General features: G+C 35.1%; 1 protein-coding gene and 1 long non-coding RNA gene across 3 annotated transcripts in view; one reads left to right on the top strand and one right to left on the bottom strand.

Moving 5' to 3' along the window:
* Nucleotides 1-3,010, bottom strand: part of LOC105475033 (uncharacterized) — a 47,454-nt gene extending 44,444 nt beyond the window's left edge. For both annotated transcript variants that reach the window (XR_011624867.1, XR_011624866.1), the window contains exons 1-2: nucleotides 2,931-3,010; nucleotides 2,653-2,749 (exon numbers count right to left, since the gene is read on the bottom strand). This is a non-coding gene — a long non-coding RNA (uncharacterized lncRNA). The remainder of the gene's footprint in view (nucleotides 1-2,652; nucleotides 2,750-2,930) is intronic.
* The window catches only part of LOC105475034 (EGF like repeats and discoidin domains 3), a 456,215-nt gene that overhangs the window by 230,600 nt on the left and 204,082 nt on the right, over nucleotides 1-21,533 (top strand). The gene's annotated exons all lie outside the window — the stretch shown is intronic.

Below are 21,533 nucleotides of genomic sequence, written 5' to 3' on the forward strand. Positions count from 1 at the left end.
TTAATTTCCCATTGTCCTGCCCTTGCTGATTTGCTTTCTGTGCCTGGAAAGCCCTTGCCCTTATCGCTCATCTGTAATGCCAGGCCCAGGTCCTCCAAAAACTCTCCTAGGATTCCTACTCCTTCCTCAGGCAGGAAAGTCCTCTTGCTTTCAACCTTGTAAGACACTTACTTCTTCATTCTTTCTCCCTTCTTTTGTATTTATTTATATATTTCTCATCACTCCAGGCAGCTTAAAGATAATTTCTGCCTGAGTCATCTATGATTCCTGATCAAAACCTAGAATTGTGATTTGCACATAGTAGGTACTCAAAATATATTGGGTAAATGAATTTATGAGTGAGTGAGTAACAAGAGTACAGTAAACACTTGTTTATGATTTGACTACCAAAGCATAGCCTTAGAGAACACCATGGTGAATTTAGATCATTGCAATTGTCTTGTCTTTTGAACTCGACCAGTTGGGATTATTTACCACTACTTGGCAGGGTTATATGACTATTTTACGTACGAATTTTTCCCTTATATCTTCCAAGGGTGCCTGTCACATGGTAGCTGTACTATAAATATTTATTGAATGATTCAGTGCTAGGATGTTTTACCAGTGTATTTTTAAATTTATTTTATTTAAATTCAAGGAAGCACATATTTATAATTTCTGAAGTATGAAGATACCAATGTCATCAAGTAATGAGAACTGTAAAAGCTATTTTATCTACATAAACAAACTTAATGTTCAAATCCAGTAAGTATCCTAATCTAGGTTCCTATTCCTCCCAATCATTTAGGATATCTATTTTTATTTTTATATTTACTCTCTTAATATGTAGGGATTTTACTGCAAACTGTTTTAACTGATTTGTGGAAAAAAGCAGGGCATATATTAAAAATAAATATGTTTTCAGATTCCTCCCAGTTGGATCTGCATATATGATGAGAAAATCACAGCACAGCATGTACAGCAGTAGTCCCTTATGGCCAGCTTCAGAGGTCCAAGTTGGCCTTCTTAAAAGCAGTCAATTATTACAAGCTTCTAAAGAGCTATGTATTATTATAAATGATTCACCATATTTAAATACAGTAAAGCAATGGAATCCATTTAGAAGTTCATAAGGTAAAATTTGATGACATCATACTTTTGATGACAGAATAGTATTTTGGTGAAAATGGATAGCATTTTCTAGTATGGATAATCATTCTCAGTGTCTTCATTTAAGATGAAGTTAATTAAACTGCAAGTTTACACATGTATTTTGTTTACTTTTGTTTTTCGCTAAAACTTTCCTTATGCATTTTTCTAGGTATAAAAGATGTCACAATGTCCATGTTAATACCTTACTACTAACGTTATTCTAAGTTACGTAGATAAATTGACCTAGGATGGCTGATTTTGATCTTCAGTTACACTGATTAGTCTTTTAAGTCTGATTAGATAAATTTCTGGACTATCTATGACTTTTTTATTTATAAAGTCATCCAAGATATTTAGTATATTTTTGCATTTATGGTCTTAATATGCTAAAAAGTAAGCAAACGTGAAATTACCTTATTTCCTTGAAATAACTCTTAGTGAGCTTTATTTTTTAATTGATATTTTAAACTCATAGGAATATAACTTATTTCAATTTATCTTTAAGGTATAGTCTTATAAGAATGTAAATGACATTTTTATCTGAGAACAGTCTTTCCCTTTCCTCTTCAGAGCAACTGAATTGAAGAAAAATATTTATTGCCAGCTATCTTTCTGCCATAGTTTATGGCCTACAATTCTCAAATGGTTTAGAGAGTATATTTAAAATGAACTCCCTGGTCATTTTCTGTTTTTCAGGGACTTTAAACATGATTTGGTTTGTCACCTAAAAGTAGAATCACTCTTTGAGGTTCAAATTTCTTGCCCAACTTTAATTTTTAAAGCTTTCTCAAATACAAAGCTCAAAAGCCTTGGTGGATTTAAAAGCAAACTGTCTGTTTTCCCTAAATATTTACTTTTAAAAATGTGATTGATATTAAGTATGTTATTACTGATAAAGGAAGAAAAGGACTGTGGGAAGGTCAGAAAGAAAGAAAACACTAAACTTTTCCTTTTATTATTATGATGTTATATATTCAGTTACATATGGCCTGCTGCTTCAGTGCCTTTCTTGGGAGACCCAAAGACAAGAGTCTGTGGCCTAAGCCGTACTCAATGGATACAGATCAAGGACAGAGAAAAATATGGGGAATGGAGTACAGTTCTAGAATATGGCAGGGAAAGAATGTGTGTGGATTTCCTGTGGGCCAGATGTGGACTTCTCAAAACCAAGAAGGTGTGTTATATTGGGAGGGATGGAGCCCAAGAGGAAAATCCAGAGAAGGTCCCTGAGCAATCAACGTGGTGCTCCAAGGGAATCTGGGGAACAGAGCATAGAGGCCCATAAGAGAAGGCAGCTAGAGGTAAGGAATTCCTACTGATGAAATGTCATCACACAACCTTCCATTGTCCCAGGAGAAAAAGAGCCCACAAAGCACATCTGCCAAATCCAGATCACCAAAACTATGTTTCAACCTGACCATCAAGGATTTCATCTCATCCACTTTGGTACTGGAGATGTCAAAACAAACTAGAGAATGGAGGATGGGTGGAATGAGAGAGGAGAATATCACTTTAACTCACCTCCCAGTTCCTTCCTTAGACACTGCCAGGAGGGACCTCTTGTTCTAGATCTCACATTGGAGATCTTGCTCTGCCTTTCTTCTGGAACCACTCCTCTCTATGGAGCAAGACAGCCATGGGCACAAGGGAACATGCCCACCTGGAGACTTGCTCCCCTTTCTAGACCATGCTCCAGATAATCCAGACCCCAGAATAGTCTGCCCAAATGGGAGAATACTTCCAGGCCCTTCTCCATATCTGTCCTCCCATGTGTCACTGTGTCACTAGTGGGCACACACCTGGGCTCAGTGACATGCCATGGAATATCTGATTACTGCATGGGAAAGACAGTGCTCAGGTGCTTGGGCTTGGGTATCTGTAGAGAAGAGTGGCTTGAAAGCTATTTCTCTTATGGTCCTGAATTCTAAATTCTAAATTCCAACCTAGTTCTAAATTTAGAGTTCTAAATTCCAGCCTAGTCTTCCACATTGTTAGAAAGATAGGAGACAAAAGTTTTAAATAATTTATTAGCCTTATGATAACTTATAATGATTTAGACCCATAAGACAGTTTCCATGGTGACCCAGACTGTAAATTTTAGGAGAAGACCCACTTCTCCACTGCAATTTTCCCAGGTAGGCCTAAGCTGGGAATGAGAAGTTCCAACTTGGATATCATTATGGATTTTTAGATGCTATAAAACTAGACTTATTTTAGTATGGAAGGTGCAGGTAATTGTCTAGTAGCTAAAAATAAGCTTAGGGCATTTTTATTTTTATTACCTAGGAATAATCAGAAAAACAATGGCAGCTTCCTCAAGATTTGATTCAGGGTCATGTAGAAATAAATATCTAGTATTAGGTAAAGGATGCTTTTGTTTTGTTTGAAATATTGTAGACTGTGAAGCTCTTTTGTTAATGAGAAACCCCAGTGCTCATTCTTTGGTTTGGGTGAATCCTTATCTTACAGTTGTCCTGTAATCCTACAATTTGTCCAGATAACTAGACCCAAGTTAAGCATTAGTCATAACAAACCCAGGTTTTGAAAAGGCATTCGTCTTGAAGCTAGTCAAAGGAATATATATTTTTTCCTTCTTTATGTTGGGAATAGTTTATCTATTTAATGCCTATCAATCAATGACTAGAAAAAGAAAGTGTGGTATATATACACCATGGAATACTACTCAGCCATAAAAAGGAACAAAATCATGGCATTCACAATAGCCTGGATGACGTTAGATGCCATTATTCTAAGTGTATAAACTCAGGAATGGAAAACCAACTATCGTATGTTCTCATTTATAAGTGGGAGCTAAGCTGTGAGGACATAACAGCTTAAGAATGATATAATGGACTCTGGGGGCTTGTGGGGAAGGGTGGGGAGTGAGGGACAAAAGACTACACAATGGGTACTGTATACCATACAGTGATGGGTGCACCAAGTCTCAGAAATCATCACTAATCAACTTATCCATGTAACCAAAACCCACTGTTTTCCCCAAAACTATTGAAATAAAAGAAAAGAAGAAAATGAAAATGACACCTCTCAGGGCTGTGGAGAGGATGTTGGAAATGCTGGGTAAACTGGGAATAACTGGGAGCAAACAAAGAAGCATTACCTGCAGTTGAATAAGTTTTGATTCATTTAAAAACTATTTCATGTGCAGCTACTATGTGTCAGGCACTGTTCTGGAAGAGGGAATAAATAAAGCAACAAATAAAACACAAAATTCATGTTTTAATGTGGTTAATATTCCAGCAATAAAATAAAATAAAGTATTAAAATAAGAAAAATCAAATTCTATCAAGCATTCATTATTCTCTAGAAGTTATAAATAGTTGAACATGGTTTTATGCTTAAAAACAAATAGGAGATACTTTAAATCCCCAGATTCATCTTCCTAGACACTACTTATAAAGTAATTGTTTCCATGTTGGGTTGTATACACCCCAGAAAAGTGCAAGAGATAATCCCCTGAGTAGTGGAAAGAAAATAAGATAACTTGCTTGTATGTTTATGTATTGTTAACAAGTACATGTATTAAGTGTATTACAGTTTACCTCATGCATTGACAGAGGCACCTCACTGGAGTTGTATGTCAAAAAAAACACCAGTACAAATGTTCTGAAGAAAGAGTAGTAGTTCTACAAAGCAGAACCCTTTTATCACAATGTGACTATTATATTATCTATTAGATTAATTCTCACCAAATACATAATTGGCCTGAAAAGAAATCTGCAGAGAAATGTCAGAATGAACAAAATGCCAATAATACAAGCAGTGAGAAAATAGCTAACATTTATTCTCCTATGATGAACTAAATACAAAATATTATGAGATAAAGCAGTGCCAAAGTAATTATATCTAACAGGAGATTGGATCCCAAAGTTGAAATTATCAACATGATCTATAATATGTGTTTACATTCACCATTATTATTGATAAACTCACCCACAGGGAATACTGTTTTATGATTTGAGATCTTAGTTAATGATAACATGAAGCCATTGCAATTGGGAGCATGCTTTAAAAATGTTTATTGTAAACATATCTTATTATTTTAAAATTTATGTTCCCTATATACATTTTATAATGAACATGATTATTCATTTATTAATACTTGTATATAATTTATAAATTCTTAAGTATATATTTATTCAAAGTGTGTGCCACAGTTAAAATTTTACTATAGGGATATATGATAAAGTGTTTTGAAACCATGGCTAGAAAGGACTGGAACGTATATTTGTTGAATAAAAAAATATATACTTAACAATATATGGGGTCAAGTAAGCTTATACTTATAAGAGTAACCAATAAATGAGTTTTATTACATTTATGTTAATCATATTTTCTGATTCTACCTAATTTAGAGACACAATTTTCTGCCTATACACTTGGTCTACTTGTGATTTTTGAAACCCTATAACATTTCCATCAGAATTTTATGCAGCAGGAAGAGAAATACCTGTAACAATGACTGTGCCTGGCTTTCATGTAGTGACCTAAGATGAATTAACTCATAAATGTACTGTTTATTTATAATAGACAGATATTGCCTTTTAACTTTTCTGTTAATGGACGTTTTTACCCGTTAATTTGTATTGCAGAGTGGCAGAAAGTGGATCTCTGGAAATGCCAGTGGCTAAAATGTTTCCACTTGGTTGTGCATGCACTGGCAATCGGGATATCATTAAAACATAATAAAAATGTACATTGTTCCTTTTTATTGTTCAGTTTGTTCCTTTGTTATAGGCACCACAGGGAATAATTTTATGGGTTTTATAATGAATGAGTTTGTGGGGACATAAAATGACTAGATATTTGGAGGAGTAGAGTATGATTATTAGATCAATATCCCTTATGCTGAGAATGGAACTGCAACACCAAAACATGAAATGACAGAATTTAATTTATTGACCTCAGGTTTTAAAAATTAAACACCCCATTACCAAAATTAAGACAACTTATCACAAATACAGTTTTTTTTTTAAAGCGTATTTCTAAACATCTTAGGATAAAGGTTTCCAAAAATAAAGCCAACGATTTCTATATTTGTGTGTTCTTCTATTTTTAACTATCCAATTTTACCATGTAATTGAGGGATAAATAGTAAATAGATGCAAAGCTTACTTTATAATAAGGTAGTACTAGGCACTACACAACTGAGGAATATAAATGTATCTTGTATATGCTGGAAGCACTTTAAAATTATGTTTTAGTAATCGATGTATTTCTGTGCTGAGGTTCTGAATGCTCTTTCATCTTTGAGGTATTCTATTTTGTAGGATAATTCAGGGCATGTCTCTGAGAAAAAGCTGACATATTTAGATATGTATGAATGCAGCTGAATTTGTGTGTGTATTGCTAGTGGGAGTTGGATAAATTATTTTCTCAGTATTCACTTTAATTTCCTTCACTGCAGATACCATTCTTTAAAATATCTGAGCAGTATTCACTTTCAGAGTTAAGAGGTAAATTGGTAAGACCCTTAAGGTTACGCATTTTTGTGAATTGCTGAATAAAGGTAACGAAATGAAAATGCCAAAATATTACTTTACTCTATCCAATATAATTGATGGATTTATAAACCAGTCAGATTTCAAGTTATTTTTACTTTCAAGCATTTGGCACATCTGGTTTCACAATTTTTAAAGAATCTTTCCTGGTATGTAACAAAACTTGTTGTGCCTAACAGTTTTGTCTGTATGCTATTCTAATGCTTTAATTACATGCAGCACGCTGCTTTGTTATAGCAACACTTCTTTGTTCTGTAATAGATTCTGGTTATCCTTGTCTAGAAAATTTCAGAAAAGTCTCCTTCGATTGGCACCCAAATAGGCAGTATTCTAATGCTGAAGTTCTGTTTTATTTTCTTTCTTCCAAATATTTATGCATTTAGTAAATTCTACATTTAGCTTTATGCTACTTTTTAATTCATACTACATCTCTACAAGAAGTAATTAAAAGGGAAAAGCAAATTTACCAACAAGAATTTAGAAGGATTAAAAATACTCTTCTTCTTCTTTTGTATTATTCTCTCCACAGGCTTCTTACATACAAAGATGATACAGAATGGTAGCTTTAACACTGTTAGGAACAGAGTTATTTTATGTGCACAAATGGAAATGGTCCAATAAATTGATTTTGAGAAAACATAGAACCAGAGTTTATCATTTTAGAAGTTATGTTGACTATGCAGAATGAGACAATAATGCCACAAACTATGTAGACATTACATCCATAGGAAAATACATACATACATACATACATACATACATATTTTTAATTGAAAAAAATAAGCCTTCTGTTCACCATGGCCCCCAACCTCTTTATACTGATTATTTATGCTAGTTTAAATATTGTTTACTGGATTCCTTACTTCACATCTAGAATATGTACAAAACTGTTTCAGAGTCAACGATGTGAGTAAATACCCCATTTATTTTGTTTTTAATTTTAAGGTCAGGGGTACATGTGCAGGTTTGTTATATAGGTAAATGTGTGTCATGGGGGTTTGTTGTACAGATTATTTCATCACCTAGGTATTAAGCCTCGTACCCATTAGTTACTTCTCCTGATCCCTAAGGAAGATCTACTTCTTTTTAAAGAGAAAACCAAAAAGTTATATAGAGATTCTTATCAATTACTCTTGACCTTTTTAATAGAACAAAAATGGTAAAAGAAACATCCATAGAGCTTTACTATTAATTTGCTATTTTTTTTCTAAGACCTTTTGAAAGATATTATGGATCATGGTTAATTTGGGGCATGAAAAAATGGATAAAGACATTACTAGAAAAGGAAGAAACTCAACTGTGTTTAACTTCCCTTTTTCTCTTTTGGTGTCTATGATGTGCTGATAGTACTCTCATCTAGTGTCTCAAATGAATATATGTTGAAGAAAGATTTTTTTTTTTTCTGGCGGATGCTAAATTTTAAAAAAGAATTACTTCTCCTGAGGCTTTCCTGAACAAACTCTGGGACGAAGATTATTGCTCTCATAGGGAATATACTCTTCTGTAATTTTACTGAGCAGTCAGAAGAAATGCTTTTATTTTGGGGGCTGCCACTCTACCTAGAGAGCTGTATCTGAGTCAAGAGATAGTGATAGGAGGTTATTTTCCAAGTGCTAAAAAAACCTCTTCATTAGCAACATTTAAACTTAGCCTTTTAAGATAGCAAACTGAGCATACATATTTAGCATCCCCTTATTCTCAAACCACGTTGAAGTGACAGTGAAGATTAAATGAATTTTTAAAATTCAAGAATAAGTTTGTAACAGACTAAAAGTAGCGAGAGGGACTATTAGCACCCCAGTGAATTTTGACATTTCTAGATGACAGAATACAGGAGGGAATTGTGTTGATAAAGAAGGAGTCCTTGAGCCTACATCCCTGACCTGGAAAAGTCTGAAATGGAAGTAGATGCTGTTCTCTGCCTAGTGGAAAGGGTCCAGGCTAGGGGTGAGCTGCTACAGAAAAAAGAGTAGACAGAAAGCAGGTAAACTAATTAAGAACCCTGGAACAGTTGCTCTGGTTGCCCTCCTCTTCCCTTCCCTATTCCTCCTGCATGATTTCCAAGGCTAAACCTAGAAGACTACTGTCTCTAAAATTTCAGAGTTTACTAGGGGAAAACTTGGGTTCCTAAGGCAGAAGTTAACAACACTGAATAAAACCTTATTTTGCAAGATGGGGAGAGCCTTGCTACCTTCTCCCAGCTTTCCCCCCACACCCCAGAGGTTGCAGTCAGTCCTCCATATGGGACAGAAGCTTGCTGAAGAACAAAACTATTAAAGTACCGAATAAACTACACCAGTTCAGTATACGAATCAATCTAGTCTTTCATTCATTAAGTAGGCAATCAAGGTTCACCAGATATTTGAAGTAAACTGCATGAAACAGAAGATCCAAAATGAACACATAAATAACTGATGCAAGAGGAAGAAAGTATGATTCAGGGAACAGAGAGAATTTTTTAAACATCTTAATTAGGACCATAAGGACAATATGATTTTCATAGAACAAGAGTACTGTATGTCATTTTGAAAAAGAATTCATAGTTATAAAAGATATGATTGGTGACCTATTTTTAAAAAAATGTAGTGAGAGGTTAAAGTCACAGAAATCTTCCAAAACTTAGATAAAATAAAAAATAGAAGATATATGCTTAATGAACATGGAGAATGGATTTAAGATATTCAACACGGGACTAATTCCAGAGAAAACACAGGAATGGAGGCAATAATGAATGAGCCTTCATGTTGAAAAAATTAATGCATACCAGCACAATGAATGAAAACCATTTCTAGACAGTCTTATAAGATCTCTATATAGAAAAATTCCCAAATCTCCTAAGAGATGTAACAGGTCAACTCAAAAGTAGCAAAAATTACATTGGCTTCAAATGCCTCCGGCAGCAACCATATATTAAAAGACAATGAAAAAATTAATGTACCTTTAACTTTCTGGGGATACATGAATTTGAACTTAGACTTCTATGACTAGCCAAATGTTATTCAAGTGTTGGGACAATTTTAAGGCTCAAAATAATGTTACACTTACTCCTTTCATGAAAATTACCTAAAGATGTTTTATTGCAAATGAAAAGAGGACATAAAAAATAGAAACGTAGGATCCAAGAAAGGGTAGAATAAGCCCAGGTAAGCAAGGAGAAGATATCCCAGGATGTAGCTTGCAGCAGACCTAGAAAGGAATCAGCTAAACTTAGAATAAGCAGAGGCTAGGCACAGTGGCTTATGCCTGTAATCCCAGCACTTTGGGACGCCGAGGCGGGAGGATTGCCTGAAGTCAGGAGTTCAAGACCAGCCTGGCCAACATGGTGAAACACCATCTCTTCTAAAAGTACAAAAATTACCTGGGCGTGGTGGTGGGAGCTTGTAATCCCAGCTACTTGGGAAGCTGAGGCAGGAGAATCGCTTGAACCTGGGAGGCAGAGGGTGCGGTGAGCCAAGATCCCGCCACAGCACTCCAGCCTGGACAACAGAGGAAGACTCTGTCTTTAAAAAAAAAAAAAAAAAAAAAAAAAAAAAAAAAAAAAAAGAAGTAGAAGTAGCAGAGGACCCCAGGCGGCCTCTTCAAGAAGCATGAAAATACATTCCAATAAAAATATGGACATGGTAAATAAGTTTATACTTCTCCTAACAAACAAAAAATAATTAAATATTCCAGAAAAAAATAAGAAACTCTGTAAATATGAAGCATTAAGTGTGTCTGTGTCACTATTTTCAACAACTGGTAGACTACATCAGAAGGAAGTCCATTTGACCGTCATGCTAGAACAGCCTTCATAAAGTGGCACATTTTTAGTGAAGTGCAGTGACTTTTTTTTACTTCATTCTACAGTAAATAACATACAATTACTGTATGGTAAGTGTTCTCATTCTTCCAATTTTTACAACCAATTATGGACAAGATATTGAGGAATTAATGTAAAATGGTCATTATTTCCCCAATTCTTTGAGTCTCCCTATATTCTTACCCTTCGTTTTATAACTTTTAAATCCTACTATAAGGAGAAATATATTTTTCTCACCCCTTTGGGTTTGGAGATATGGCTTGGTTTGGCCATTGACGTGAAATTACAATAAGTTTCTCATGAGCCTTAGCCTTGTAGATTTCATTTTCTTCTCATAACTTCTGCCATCATCACAGCAAAGGAGCAAAAGATAACTGTTGTACCCTCAGCTTGGATCTCCGAATGATCACACAGGGAGCTGACTTCAGCCCAAACCTCAGCAAGGAATCAAGGCCAGCAGACCTTTTATCTCAAAGTAGAGCTTAGTGTAGCCCACTCTAGATCTCTTGACACCACTCACCAGCAGCACTCGGATGTCTGAGAAATAAATACATGAATATTGTAAGCCATGGAGGTTTTATGATTGTTATATCAATTAACTGTAGCTTTAGTTGACTGGAACATGACTGTAGAACAGAATGTGTTGTAAAATGTAAATAAAATTCTGATGTTAAAAATAATAACAAGGCCTGGTGTGGTGTCTCACGCCTGTAATCCCAGCACTTTGGGAGTGGGTGGATCACCTGAAGTCAGGAGTTCGAGACCAGCCTGACCAATATGGTGAAACCCCATCTCTACTAAAAATACAAAAATTAGCCAGGCATGATGGTGGGTGCCTGTAGTCCCAGCTACTCAGGAGGCTGAGACAGGAGAATTGCTTGAACCTGGGAGGCAGAGGTTGCAGTGAGCCGAGTTCATGCTACTGCACTCCAGCCTGGGTGACAGCACGAGACTCTGTCTCAAAAAAATATAATAGTACTAATAACAATAACAACAATAGGACTTTAAAGCCAGAAAGAGATATGAAGGGTGTTGTAGCAGCCTTAATGGCTAAAGCTGATGAACAAGCAGTAGCTTTAAATACATTATTTAATAAAATTCTATAGTGAGTATAAAGTAAGACGTAGTTTTGAGGGGTTATTTTCCCATTTGTATAATGAGAAATGTTAGCTATTGGTAATGAACAGAATAAAATAAAAGCCATGGACTAAATAATAGTACACTCATGGAAATATACAGCTGATGGATAATAAGTTTCCAGTTGTGCTTATTTGTACAAAATTACAGTAATCTCCATTTTCATAACATATGAATTTAGTATAGTATATTAGTAGTATCTATAGAATGTTCTAAAGGTTTCAAATATATATAATTTTATATTCAGTAAAATAAATTCATCAATATATCTTAGTCTTTTTTCTACCTCTACATGTCTTAACAAAAATATTTTAAATATTGCAGTACCTCAAGGATGGATTATAGTTTGGGAAGTTGTTAATATCACCTCTAAAGATAACTCTGTAGCTTATTTAATCAAAATGACATAAGCTCTTCTTTATTCTCTGAAACATAGCAGAAGGAGATTTAATGAGTATAGGGAAGTAAAATGCTGCATAAACTCAAATCTTTATACTAAGGGCCAAATTAAACAACCAAATTAAGTAGATGATGTTACACTTATACTCACTATTTACTGATGTTTAGTACAATTCACAAGTCGTTGGATTTTATTAAAAATAACTAAAGATTTTTTCTGCATTAATTTTATAATAGCATAACACAGCAATGCAGTTTCTAATAAGACCCATTCCTCTCTGACAGAATAGGACCATTTATCTAAGCACTTGTTATGAAAGTAGCCCATTATTTTAATCAGGTTCATTGGATATGATGGAAATTGTTGTCTTGAAGACTTCCTTTTTCAATGTAAAATTATGCAGTAAGTAATTAATGGAATTGAGATTTCCATCTTAGTGTATATTAAAAGGAATTAATAATGAAAATCTCCTTTAAACATATATTTTTATAAGTTTTTAGAGTTATATCCTTCACAGAAGCAAAGAGAGGGCCGGGCGTGTGGCTGACGCCTAAAATCCCAGCACTTTGGGAGGCTGAGGCGGGTGGATCACGAGGTCAGGAGTTTAAGACCAGCTTGGCCAACATGGTGAAACCCCGTCTCTACTAAAAATACAAAACTTAGCTGGGCATGGTGGCACGTACCTGTAATCCCAGCTACTCCAGAGGCTGAGGCTCTGTCTTAAAAAAAAAAAAAAAGAGAATTAGAAAATTATTTCATTGTTCCTGTATGAAAATTACAATCTCTTGAATAGATCACAGGAGTACAGAAAACATACATATCAATGTAATTCATGAACTTTCATCAGAAAATTTTTCTGGAAAAGAAGAACAATTAGGGAAGGCATGGGTACCCCCCGTTATAGTTTTATATGCTTAAGATTTCTGATAGTCAATGATAACAAAAATAAATTCAATCTGAAACTAAAAATATATGAGCAATAGAAAATCGTGCAATTATATTAATTTTTTCCAGTTACATTAATCTTTCCCCATTCATCTTTATTTAAGGCTTCTTGCGAAGACTTTCTTGAGTGGTGGAAACAACCTGCAAAGTAGGAAGTAAACTACCTTAAAAAAATCAGTATTTTTGTCATCTTTACGAATATAACTCCTCCTATTAATATGTTTCATTAAACTACTCAGTCTCTCCCATAAGACCTGCCTCTTTTCATGGGCTGCATGGTTCTCACATCGAAATAAAAGTATATTGTACAAAAACCTTTCTTTTGTGAATTTGAGAAGGCTAATGTTCCTTATTAATTCTGTGGGCCTTTTGTTGTCATGGAGTGTCAGTGTGTGTGTGTGTGTGTGTGTGTGTGTGTGTGTGTGTGTGTATGCAGTTTTCAGTTTACAGACAATAAATATGTGGGTTATAAAAATAACTTTACTATCACTTTTTGAAGGTTTTGTTGGAGTATAATTAACACAGAATAAAATAAGCAAATTTAAAATATATACTGTGATATGTTTTAACGTATGCATGAAACTGTGAAATCATCATCTTATTCAAGATAGTAAACATTTGCATCACATCACCCTCAGAAGTTTCTGCCCTGCTGTAACCCCACCTTCCTGCCCCTTCAAGTTCATCCCAATCACTGATTTACTTTCTGTAATGATAGATTAGTTGCATTTCTAGAAATTTGTATAAATAAAATAGACACTGTATTATTTTTATCTGATTTATTTCACTCAGCATAACTATTTTGAGATCAAGTTGTCTCAGGTTTGGGGTTATTACTATAGTAATAAAGCTGCTATGAACATCCATACTAGTCTTTGTGTGGACATATACTCTCATTTGTCTTGGATAAATATGTAGGAGTAGAATGGCTGAATCATATGGTAGATATGTGTTTAAGTATTTGAAAAACTGTCACATTGTTTTCCAAATGGATTGCATTATCTTATATCAGACCAGCAGTGTATGAGAGTTCAATTCCTCTGCATCCTCACCGACACCATCTTTTTAATTTTAGCTGTTGTAATGGTTGGGTAGTGACATCTTATTCTAGTTTTAATTTGTATACTGTAATGACAAATGATGTTGAACATCTTTGTATATGTTTATTTACCACTCTTATGTATATTCTTTTGTGAACTATCAGTTCAAATATTTTGCCCACTTTTTATTGAGTTATTTGATTTCTTATTGAGTTATGAGAATTATTTGTATGTTATACATACAAGTCCTTTATCATATTTTTGATTTGCAAATATGTTCTCCCAATCTGTGGTTTGTCTTTTAAATCTCTTAAAATGGACTTTGGGGAGCAGGAGTTTATGGTTTTGATATAGAAAAAATAGTTTTGGTTTCACTTTGTAATCTACAATCTATTTTGAGTGATTTTTTGTATGTGGTTCTAAGTGTATTTTGCATATATTCAATTATTTCAACATCATTTTTTGAAAAGACTACATTTATCTATAGAGTAATTTTGATGTCTTTTGTAATAATCATGTGCCTTTTTGTAGCTTTCTTGGTGTTTCTTACTCTTGGGATTTATTGAGCTGCTTAGACCTGTGGGTACAGTTTTCATCATATTTGGAAAATTTGGGCTATAATCTATTCAAATATTTTCTACTTTCCATTTTCAAGGACTCCAATCACATCTATTTTAGACTAACTATATGTGTTCCACTGGTCACTGATGCCCAGATTTTTTTCTCTGTGTATTTTATTCTGTATATTTTCAATTGGTATGTCTTAAAACGTCTTAAAAATTCTTTTTTTTTTTTTTTTTGCAATGTCTAATTTGGTATTATTTCTTTCTGGCATATTTTTCATCTCACACATTGTAATTTTCATGTCCAGAAGTTCAATTAGGCTTTTTTTTCACATCTCTACTTAGTATTTTCAATATATGGAATACAGTTTTAATAACTGTTTTAATTACTTGTCTGCTAATTTTAATATATACTGTCTTTTCAACTATATCTTTTTTTGTTTCTCGAGTGTTAATCTTGATTGGATTCATGAATGAATCCAGACATGAATTTCATCTTGCTGAGTGCTCAGTTCTTTGTAGTCCTATATATTCTCTCGAGCTTAGTTTTCTTATATAGTTAGGTTATTTGGAAACAGTTTGATCCTTCTAGGTCTTGCTTATAAGATTCGTTAGGTGGGACCAATCATTTATTTAATCCAGGTTTAATTATCCCCCACTACTAAGACACAACCATTCTGAGTCCTCTGCCCAGTGCCCCATGAAACAGTTTGCTTTCCAGTCTTAGTGGTGGGAGTTGGCAGTTCTCTTGGCCTAGTGTGGGCTCCAAGTATTGCTCAGATGACTCTTTCTCCAGGAGTTTGCTCCCCTGTGAATGCTAATCTACCCTCTGCTGAGTACCTTAGGGAGCACGGCAGTATTCAGGACTGCAGATCTCTGTGGTGGATTGTCTCTATGTAGTTCTCTCCTCTTGGGTATTCTGTTCTACAAACACTAGCCTCCGTGGACTCTCCAGACTCCCAGCTCCCTCTCTTTCACTAGAGTTCACCAGGCTCTGCCCGGACTCTCCCTCCCTATGCCATGGCCCAAGAAGGAGAGTCCTTTTTATCTTAATGTTCAGTATATTCAACACTATTGTCTCACATATTTTGTCTGAGGTTTTTTTCTTTTTTTGTCGTTGTTGTTGTTGTTATTTTAAACAAGAGGGTCTGCCTGAAAAATCTGGTCCCTTTTACTATGTCTAGGCCAGAAGCAGAGTTCTCATGAATCCCAAAATTATCACTTTTAATGAAGAAAATATGCTGATTTGGCATACTTACCAATAAATATGGGTTAAAAACATATAAAAAGTAATGGCTTGGAGGCAGCGTTGTTGGCACTGGGTAGTGAGTTTGCTGCTTGAAGCTGATTCTTCCATGGTGGCCTTGAGTGTAACAGATGTTTTGTTGCCTCTAGCTCTGCCAGGAACCCACAGAATATCCTATAATTATGTAGATGAGATTCTGGAATGACGGAAATCTAGCCACCCAGCTCTTTCACCTTGATGAGGACTGAAACTCCTAAGTATTTAAAAAAGGAATCTTTTCTGTATTTACCAACCACAATTTAAGTCTTTAAGCTACAGATGTCAGTGATCTATTGGCCAAAATTGATAAGAGTTGGCATATTAGTTTTAAAAATAGTAAATGTCACCATTTTGGAAAGAAGTATATTAAAAGTATTTGTTGAATTATCTCATTCAGTGTATTAAAGTTTCCACATGCTTTGCAGTTTTTTGGATAAATGCTGCCTTTCATTCCTCTCCAAGACAGGGCTACTCTTCTGTAGAATATTTATACAAATTCTACCCATTTATTTACTCTGATGATAAACCCAAATGTAGAATTATGTGCATACAGAAAACCTCATCAGAAATTCACCTATATTTTCCTACAGGGCCATAACCAAGAAACACTCTATCAAACAATATGAATATGGTTTAACTCATATAATAATATGGACAGTTATATTTGCAGTCTTTAAAGTTTACAAGATATTTTCTCATAATTTACCTCATTGAATCCTTACAGTAGCTTTAGAAGTATAATATAATCCTTACAGTAGCTTTAGATGTATAAGATAATTTAGAAGTATCATTTGGGACATCATTTTTGTTTAATTATGCCCATAATATAAAATTTCAAAGATATCAGCATATAGAAGCAGGAAGCATTCTTAATTTTATTATCTGAGTCTACATGTATCTGTGTATGATAGTTGATTTATTAGGTTGTTTTTAAGAAATTAATTCAAGGGTTAGGCAAAATTATCTCTCTGTATAAGAAAATTTAACTGTGTATCAGTGCCTGTTATTGAAATGTAACATTACTTACAAGCTTTCAGTGGTTAAATATTTTTAGTGTGAATTTTGGGATTTTTAAAATTTTTTTAAGTTAAGGTGATTGAAGAAAAAAAAATGTAATTGAACTTGGTGAACTGAAGGTTTTATTGCATTCCTTTAAAAGCCCCACTTGGTAAAAACGTATCTTAAAAAGATTTATTGGTGTTAAGCCTTTCCACCCTCCACTTCCACATAAAGTGAAATAAGTGGTTACCTGCAAGTTCACATAGTTTGTATCTTCAAAAGTGGTATTAATTGGTGATAAGAGTGCACATTGGTGTAACTGTAACCACCTTAAAATCAGTTGGGCATTATCTATTAAAGTTAAATATATGCATTATTATGACTCCACTATTTCACTCCTAAGTATACCCCAAAAAAAATTCAATATACTTGTTTATCAAGAGATATGTACATGCATGTTCCCTGATGCTTTTATTTCCACCACCACCATAAATGCCATTAACCATAGAAAGAAAAAAACATATGGTACATTTTATGGTAAAATACTCTACAGCAGTTTCTCCACTCTGTAGTGAAAATGAACTCACTGCAGTCACCTGCAACATTTTGAAAGATGCCACAAACAGAAGATCACATACGGAATTTTTTTTTTTACAATAAGGTTTAAATATAGGCAAAAATAAACTGTTTGGGAATACATATTTAGGTGATGAAATTATAAACTATACAAAGAGCAAGTCTGCAACTCTCATTACAAGCAGGAGATCTGTCACCTTTGCGTGGGTAGAGGGGACGTTTTGAATGAAAGTGGCACATGAAGACTTTGGACTGCTGGCAGGATTCTGGTGTTTGACCTTGGTGGTTGTTATGTGGGTTGTCTCTTTACAATAATTCTTGTAACTTTACTGTTTTGTGTCCTTTTCAGTATATATGCTATTTTTCAAATATTTTTACATAAGGTGAATTGTGACCCAGAAAGCAAAAATGACAAAATTTTAATTCTACGGGTATGAAATATATCAATGCGCTCTAGAAAGGAAATTGTGTAACAAATGTAACTCCTTTCACCTGAGTGTTAAGTTAAAAGATATGTATAAAAGACTGTAAGAGGCAAGGAAATTCATTTTTACATAAGCAAGTGGTTGTGGATTTCAGGAATAAAGAGGGAACAAATGCCCATTAAACCCAAGCCACTTAGGATTTTGAGGAAATTACTAAGATGAATAAAGGGATTGGGGAAAAGTGTATTCCAAACTAACATTTTAGGACTGGAGTCTTTAATCTAGAGGAGAAATGCCAATATTAGGTTATTATCAACATTTTGAGAACAAAGACTATATATTATCCTATATCTGTCCTTCTTAGCACATAAAATAATACCTTGAAGGCTGGTAAGAAGTGGTGGTGAAGTGGGAGTACTAATATTCCCTAGTGATGGTGAAACATACGGGTGAATAGCATAGATTCTGGAGACAGATTAAATTATCTGGGCTTTAATCTCACTTTGGCCACCTGTGTGACTCTGGGCAACTTATTTACACTTTCAATCTATTAATTTCCTCATCTGTAAAACAGGCATAATAATAATAGCAATTAGCTTGTAGAGTGTGTTAACACATATAAAAGGCTTAGAACAGTGTTTTGTATGTAATAAGTAATCTACAAGTGGAAGGATATGCTAATTGTTATCCATTAACTGCCATCCTGAAGTGCTGTTTGGCTATACTTGTATTATTAAACCTTATGTAGAGGTAAACTGTAAAATTATAAACAGAATGCAAGCAACAAATTTTAATTTCAGCAAAAGCCTAAGGAAGATTCTTTGTCCATTATGATTTTCCACTCTAGGTAGTTTTTGTTGGGGTCTGCCGAATATACAAAATGTAAAGCATGATCATATGCTGAAAATTAAAATGCTCATAGAAAAGGGAAGACAAGGCCGGGCGCGGTGGCTCGAGCCTGTAATCCCAGCACTTTGGGAGGCCGAGACGGGAGGATCATGAGGTCAGGAGATCGAGACCATCCTGTCTAACACGGTGAAACCCCGTCTCTACTAAAAAATACAAAAAACTGGCCGGGCGAGGTGGCGGGTGCCTGTAGTCCCAGCTACTCGGGAGGCTGAGGCAGGAGAATGGTGTGAACCCGGGAGGCAGAGCTTGCAGTGAGCTGAGATCCGGCCACTGCACTCCAGCCCGGGCGACAGAGCCAGACTCCATCTCAAAAAAAAAAAAAAAAAAAAAAGAAAGAAAAGGGAAAACAAAATATGGAGAAATCACATCTAATTGACAATTCGAGTAGGGTTTCTAGATAAAAGGTGCCCAGGTAAATTTGAGTTTCAGATAAAAAAAGATTTTCTTACAAATATGTCTCAAATATTTGCATGGACACTCTGTGTTTTTCTTTGCCAAATCTGGCAACCGTAAATATTAGGAAGCCTATATACATTTCGAACCAAGCTAAGTGTTTAAACATACCAAACATGGTTATAGCCATCCTACTACCTAGTCTGAGTAATATGGACTCAACATAAATATCCCTTCTCACTTTTTGAATTATTTTTCCAAAATGATACCAATAATGAAATTTTAGAGAATGTGAATGAGCTTCTAAAATACAGATCTATTCAATCCCATGTCCCCTTCCACCCTTCTTGAGTTCTCTATTAACTCTCCAGTATCCAAGGACTAAAGTTCAAACTCCTTAACTTGATTGATATGGCCATAGAAATCTGGTCCCAGACTACACAGTCGCCATTATGCAGAGTTTCCCCCATACAGTCCCTGTGCATGCTTCAGAAATTCAAAGTGCTCAGCTGTCTCTGAAAACATGTTCTTTTGTGTTTCTTCCTAATTTAATACAGCTATAAAGATTCCTGCTCATTCTTTAAGCACCAAATATATTACCTCCTGCAAGCAATCTTCCATATCTCCTTTAGGCAAAACTACTGCTTTTTCTATAATCTTAGTATATTTTGTAGATAATGCTCTAAAGCACATATTTCACCATATTATAATTGTCTGTCTCCTGTGTAGAAGAATAGAAAATGAGCGATATCTTAGAACAGGAGCTGTTTCTCTTTACTGATATATCCAGTTATGTATTTTAATGCCTGAGTCGTGGAAAGTGCTCCTCAGAATTCTAATGAATGAATTAGTGAACAAATGGTTAAAGGCAAGCTATGTGAATAATAGCTGTGTTTCCCGTACAAATCCTAGCTCATCTAGCCAGTTTGGGGTTTCTGATAACTCACTATAGGAAAAACTTCAAAATGGTCTGTCATTAAGATTGACTGCTAAAACCAGAGAGAACTAATTTGACATGCAGCTGAAAGAATAGAGTAGTTAATTTTAGATAAAGCATCAAAATATGCAATTGTATAAATAATAAAAATAAAGTGGCTCGCGCCTGTGATCCCAGTACTTTGGGAGGCCGAGGCAGGTGGATCACGAAGTCAGGAGATCCAGACCATCCTGGCTAACACGGTGAAACCCCGTCTCTACTAAAAATACAAAAAAATTAGCCGGGCGTGGTGGTGGGCACCTGTAGTCCCAGCTACTCAGGAGGCTGAGGCAGGAGAGTGGCTTGAACCCGGGAGGCGGAGCTTGCAGTGAGCCGAGATCGTGCCACTGCACTCCAGCCTGGGCGACAGAAGGAGACTCTGTCTCAAAAAAAAAAAAAAAAGGAAACCAGGAAATAAATACCTTGCATACTTGGAGAAAAGAACTATGGGACAATGAGTAATCACTCTTAGATCTGCAGACTACTGATATCAGGAAAAATGAAATACATATTAATTTAGAAAAATAACTTTATAGAGTCAATTATTTATAATTCCATCTAATTCAAAAGCACTTTTCCCTAGTCAGCTAGACTCCTTCTCTAAAACTCAACATCCCCTAGTCTGACAAACCAATTTAGTTTTGATATTTGGAGTTCCTTTGAGAGACTGTGCATTTTCCTATTATAACCCTTGTTACCTTACACTGTAACTGATTAATTCCTTGTCTATCTACTGTACTATAAGAGCTTCAGAAATGCTACAGATCGTGACATATTAATTGTTGCATTCTTAGTACCTAGTATAGAACTAAGGATGGATGGATGCATGGAAAAGAAGGAAGGAAGGCAGGAAGGAAGGGAGGGAGGGAGGGAGGGAGGGAGGGAGGGAAACAGGGAGGAAGGGAAGGAAGGAAAGGAGGGAGCGTGGGACGGAGGAAGGGAGGCAAGGAAAGAAGGAAGGGTGAATGGATGGATGTGCTTCATAAGCAGAGGTTCTGTTCAGTGTTTACAAACACTGGCTACCCTTCAGAGTCACTGGAATGCCTTTAAAAAAAAATGTATTGCTCCCTTTGTCTCTCCCAAGACCATTTAAGTCAGAATCTCTAAGTGTAAGACTTGTGCATTGATATGCCTTAAGAGCTCCAACTTTTAAAAGAATCCTTGCTCTAATTTCATTTTTCCTTAATAGAATCCCGTTAGAAATAGGATGGAGCACTTTACCCAAGCAAGGGACTCACTGTTACAGTATATACATGATGATCCCAAGGTTACTAATATTCCTGGTTCTTTCTTACCAATTAACAAATATTTAGTGCAGGGCAAGCAACTATGCTACATGTCACTGAGGTAACATCCCATGTTATGGTTTGCTTTTTTGTGAAAATGTTTACTGAAAGAGGCATCTGTTCTTATTGGCTTCTGCATACATATATTTA

The sequence above is a fragment of the Macaca nemestrina genome, chromosome 6, assembly GCF_043159975.1.
Source record: "Macaca nemestrina isolate mMacNem1 chromosome 6, mMacNem.hap1, whole genome shotgun sequence".
In the NCBI taxonomy this organism is placed as follows: Eukaryota; Metazoa; Chordata; class Mammalia; order Primates; family Cercopithecidae; genus Macaca; species Macaca nemestrina.